We start from the raw sequence: 6,144 nt of genomic DNA, 5'->3' as shown, positions 1-6,144 counted from the left end.
TGTATTTAATACCATTAAATTTAATACCATTAAAATGAGATTACACTCTCTTATGTAGCAAACAGGCTATATAGCAGTTTTCTCTGTAAGCATCATTAAACTACTAATTTTTGGATATTCAACCCCCTTTGCAGAAACGGGAAAGGTGCCAGGTTCCCAGTAGGGCCAACCCTCAATGTTGGTGGTTTTGTAGGCAAATTAAGTTTACATATAACATTCATTTAAATTTTTCTCCACTGTTGTCAAAGGCAATAGTTTCCTCTCATTTTTTGCAGTTATTGGCTAAGCTAGCAAACAACACACTAGGAGAAACAGCAAACATGACCAGGAGGAAAAAAATCAATTTCCGGGCCCTCCCTGGTGGCGCAGTCGGTTAGAGCACAACACTGGGGGCCTGGGGCCACTTCCGCATGAGTTCAATCCCTGTTTGCCCCAGAGGTGATCCACATAGCTCAGCAGACCTCTCCTGGCCCACCTCTCCTGGCTCCCCTCAGCAGTAGACTTCGTCAGTCAGTCCTCCTGTTCTGCTCCCCTCTCTGTCTCTGATGGGTCCTCTCACAGCCCCTGCACTTCTGGCCCGTACCTCAGCTCTGTATGCATAAATAAATAAATCTTTTTTTTTAAGTCAACTTCCCAGCTAAAACTCCCAAATTCAAGCTTTTTTCATCTGTATTTAAGACTCTTTCAATAATCTCACTTAACCTGACAATTAACTTTAAAGGCCACATAAATTTGACACATTTAATGATAACTGTAATTATTATGCTGCTCGTTGATTAGATGAAAGTAGGAAGTGCCTTAGGTATATTTGCTTAATAACCAAAGAAGTTTTTAGTTTCTTTAAGTCTTGAAGGTATGAACAGTTTAAGTAACAAGAGAGAGTTCTCATGATTGCTAACAAAGTTTAATCCATCCCACACACTCAATTAAAGCCAAAGGGTTCCATATTCAACTTACTGTGGCTAAAAGTTCTTATGTCCCCATTCTCTATTAAGAGATCCCTCAGCTGAACTCCTGTGCCCACATCATTTCACAAACTAGCTAGAATTTTTGGTTGCAACCAACACTTATCTAGTTAAAGTTTTCTGTTATTGTTGCTGTTAATTTAGAAACACTAAGATTAAAAAATTTTGGGCCCTCCCTGGTGGCGCAGTGGATTAAAGCACTGCACTAAGAAGCTTAAGCCACTTCCGCATGAGTTCGATCCCGCCTGCCCCGGAGGTGACCACATGGTGTGGCAGACCTCTCCTGACCCGCCCACTGCTCCCCTCAGCAGTGTACTTCGTTGATCTGCCTGTTCTGCTCCCCACTCTGTCTCTGGTGAATCCTCTCACCCTCCGCATCTCTGACCTGTACCCCAGTTCTATATGAATAAATGAATAAATCTTTAAAAAAAAATTTAAAAATAGGAAGCAGCCAGAACTCTCATTAGAAATGACTGACTGTACTCGGCCCTCCTGTGGTGCAACAGGTTGCCACCAGCAGCTGCTTAGGCAGGAGTTCAATCCCCAGACAGGGAGGTGATCCACATGGTGTGGCAGACCTCTCCTAAGCTGCCCACTGCTCCCCTCAGCAGCATATTCAGCACATCTGCCCCCTGTGCTCCCTACTTTGCCTCTGGTGAATCCTCTTATCGTCCCTGCACCTCTGGCCTGTACCCCAGTTCTATATGCACAAATAAATCTTTAAAAAAATAAAAAGAAATGACTGTGCTCAGACTGCCATAACACCAAGTATTATCTGCAGTTTACACATACAACAGCACAAAAAGATTTAGTATGCAACATGGCAAATATTTACCTTTCCACTAGAAGGGGACCTCAAAATATTCACCAAATGCAGAGTATTTGGCACTTGATTATAAGTGAATGTACGAATGACACTTTCATGCAGGGATTACTTTTTCCTAAAGGATCAGGCAGGTAAATTGCGTAGATGCTGCATACTACTGCTCTGCTGTTGTAGCATGAAAGCAGAGACAGATAATGTGTAAACAAATGAGTTTTAACATGTTCAAATTAAACTTTATTTACAACACAAGCAGTAAGCTGAATTTGGTTCAAAGGTCATAATTTTGTTCACTCGTTTTAAATTGAGCAGGAATCAATTTTTCATTCCATAATTTAAATAAAACTGGTGTCCGATTACATAGAAGTCATATACCCCCTGCTCTACTATATATGACAGATGAATCTTGGCTCTGACTTGGGAAGAATTAAGAGAAAACCCAAGACATTTGGGATATGAATAAAAAAGTATTCTAATGGTAACAGATTACTGGAGTAAATTTCATTAGCCTTGCCAGAGACTAGTCAGTCAGGGAATGTGTCATTGAAACTAAGAGGACATCTGCTGAGGGGCTTCTGAGAAGGCAGTCCTTATCCCTTTCTTTTAAAGGTGTATTTATTTATACATACAGAACTGGGGTACAGGCCAGAGGTTGGGAGGGGGGTGACAGGATTCACCAGAGAGTGAGTGAGGAGCAGAACAGGCAGATTTAATAAATACACTGCTGAGGGGAGCACCGGGCTGCTCAGGAGGTCTGCTGCACCATGTAGGTCACCTCCCTGGCACTGAAGTGGCTGTGATAGCTTCATAGTGCTTTGCTTTAACCCACTGTGCCATTAGGGAGGGCCTCCTTCTTATACCTTTTGATATTCTTTTATCTGGGTGAGTCGCTAGTCCTGTTGCAGCCAAATTGGGGAAATGGGAGGGCAGTCCTACTATGAAGCTAATGAAAAGGACCACAGGGCTAAGAAAATGACTCATTAATATCATAACAGTTATTCTTAAAGTCTCTAGGTTTTATTAAGATTTTTTTAAAATTCTGATTATATCGGGCAGTTTCAGCATCTTTTGCTATTGTAGCCAAAGCAACTTACATGATGTAAAGCACTGAACCTCATTTCACAATTTCACCTACAGCCAGTCTTAATTTCAAATTTTCACAAATAAATTAAAAGAAATACTCAAGGTCTTGAAAGTCACAATTTCCTACAATGGGGGGGGGGGGAACCGTATGTATCACTGACACTAAGATTAGTAACTATAAATTCTGTAACCATAGAGAAAAAGAATAATGCAATGTTTCCTTCTTTGATACTAAATTTAACACATTCTTTCAACTGGACCCCCACCTCCCCCAAATCAGAAGGTGACAGACTTTTTCTATAGAGTCAGGTAGTAAGATACTTTCGGTTTTGCAAACAAGACTGACTGCCATTTTGGTTCAAATGGTAGGCAGACTCAATACATCAATGAATTGAATATTTGTGTTCCAATTGTTTACAAAAACAGGCAAGCAGGGAACTAGTTTGCTCACTTTTACAAAGTAACTGCAAATAGAGCATCTTTCTCAAATCACTCAACTTCACTATAACTGAAAAATAGCTTATTTCAAACACATAAAAATGTAAAGTAACCAGCATTTCTTAAACATTCTACTCATATGCATTAGATCACAGAATGTAAAAGGTCCAGTTACCTTATTTACATATGCAATTAATCTCTTTAAAATGTAACTGATAATTCTGTTAAAAGGTAACAAATATTACAGCAGAGGAAAAAAAGTAAAGCATACCTATATGCAAATTTATAATATCTACCTATTAAAGAAAACCAAGTATTTGATATTAGCAATTTCCAAGGATTTCCAGACATAATCAGCTATTAAAGAAAAACAAAATTTGTAATGCCTGGCATGAATGAACTGACCCCCTCTCTCCCAGAGAGGCTGCACCTAGAGTTCACTATGAAATAGAATGAAGAAATAAGGAATTATATTTCCTTCCAAAACAGTTCCCAGGCACAAACATATATATTAATCGGACACCAAAATCATAAACCCTTTTTTAAAAGACAACTTTTTCACTCAATTATATTATATTATATATAACTGAACTCCACCTTCAATCATTAATTTTTTAAAAAATCTGCACATGTACACAGACTTTTGAGACTACAGGAAATTCCTTTGTGAGTTTTCATTTAAATGATGACAACCTGTGAAACATTTATTACCGATGTTTAACACAGTACTAAACACTCTTTTAGTGTTTGTTGCAAAATAACTTTATTTTTATAGACTTTAAAATCACAAATAAGGGACATAAAAGTATTGTGTTTACCCCTGCTTAAATAAAGCTGACACTTCTACCACAGAAGACATGAGCACAAAATGACTGCAAAAGTTATGAAATTCACCAGAAGTGCCTTTAGCCATCAGTAACACTATGAAGCTTAAAATAACTTTTGAAAATGTAGACTTTACAGCAATCCAGTCCAGTTCCACTGCATGAGGTACCCCAGGAGTAACTCCAGCTATCCATTTAGCTAGCTCTCAGTCTACAGGTCAAAACCATCCACTAAGGGTGATTTCCTTGACTTCTGAGATTCACAGCAATAACAGCATGAAATTATATTAGCTATGCCCTATCAAGTATGCTCTACAAGGAAGGTCACACTTCACACCCTAACAGAACACTTCTCTTTAGGTTTTGGTCTATGGGGAATATCGGTTAACATTTGTCCCCATTTTTAAATGGCATAAGTTACAAATCACTAAATTAAAAATGGATGAAAAAACAGACACCATCACTCCACATTTCAGACTATATAAGATTATATGTAGATTATATCAAGTAATTAAGAACCAGATTTAAAATGAAAATATTAAAGACTTTCAACAGTCTGCCAAAGATTCAAAATGAATAAAGAAACCCAATTCTGTTTTTGATAATGGTGAGGTTAATGGTAACAACTCTTGTTAGCCTCCCTGAGAACACAGTGAGAGAGAGAAAACAGCAAAGTCTGTCATTTTGTTGAACAAATTCTACAATTTCATTCCGCCACTAGAAAAAGAATAATCAACTTAATTTCCAGTTAAGTAATAACAATTTCCAAAAGAAAGAACAAACTCAGCATACTTTCCCACACAGAATTAATTACATTTATTCTACAAATATTTCTGAGCCTCTCCTACATGGTCTTCCATCCGTGGGGAGTGATCAAAACAATGTTATGATCCACAAGGGCACGAATTTGCGTTTGTAATCGCCATAATTGAAATTTGCCCTTTATAAGTAAACCTTAAAGAATTTCAAAGCTTACCTGTTCATTCCTCACTAATGCATTAACTGTTCAAATGTATCCCTATATTAAAAAAGTAATTAACAAAGAAAATCCCTGCAATTCTTTTAACAGCACACCATTAACTTCAAGAGGAGGGTTGTACATTTTGTCATAGTTGAGGTAAATTAGTATCAGTCTCTTAGTTTCTCTTCTCAGATCTAATAATGCCGTTTAGGCAAATAGATTAAGTCATTATTTATCCTCCAAAATGAACGGGCCAATTGTTCATTCAGAGCGCCTCCGTAAAAAAAAAAAAAAAAGAGTATTTAGTGTTCTAAAAAAAAGTATGCTTCGTAAACAATAGATTGCAGTATCTACACCCAAGTACTCACTTCTCAACTAAACCCTTATTATCTTAGGCCTTTACATTGACATCACCCCAGTTTTAGTGCCACGACACTCATTAAAATGCCTGCCTTGAAATCTCCACTGTATTTTTAAGATCGATCGTTGGTGAAATTGACTTTTAACACATTTCCAACCTCGTAAATAACCACTACTAGGGCGAGAGGGGGGAATCCCCTCTACTGGGAACGTTCAAAGATCTAAATAGGAAGTAGCTTGCGCTATTTTAACTGAATTAATGTCGTGTGTGTGCCCCCCACCCCCAAAATCGGCCCAGGAAATAAGTTTAGAACCCTCAAAGGAAGGTGGGGAGTGGAACTAGTGGACTGCATTCGTGTAGTGGAGTCTGAGATAGCCAGTCGGGCGCCTCAAGGGCTGGACAAAGTTCCCAGGCTCCGAGGCCGCCAAAAGCAGCAGCAGCAGGTAGAGCCTGGTGGCCAGGAAGCGCGGCCCTCGCCGCCGGGGCGCGGGGTGAGCAGAAGAGGCTCCCGCCCCAAACCCCGAAATGCAACATCCCTCCTGCCACTAGGGCGGAACGCACGCTCTCTAGTAATTCAACACCCTTACTTTCAAACTGGAGGCCGGGGAGAAGTTCTATTGACCGCCTTCCCCGCGCGCGAGACGTCTTCCCTTCGCTTCACCTCTGTATTTGCAAATTACCCGAAGGGA

This window comes from Condylura cristata, unplaced genomic scaffold (assembly GCF_000260355.1).
Source record: "Condylura cristata isolate star-nosed mole 26May11 unplaced genomic scaffold, ConCri1.0 scaffold00025, whole genome shotgun sequence".
NCBI classification, from domain to species: Eukaryota; Metazoa; Chordata; class Mammalia; order Eulipotyphla; family Talpidae; genus Condylura; species Condylura cristata.
The sequence above is the reverse complement of the archived record's forward strand: the minus strand, read 5'-3'. Positions refer to the sequence as shown.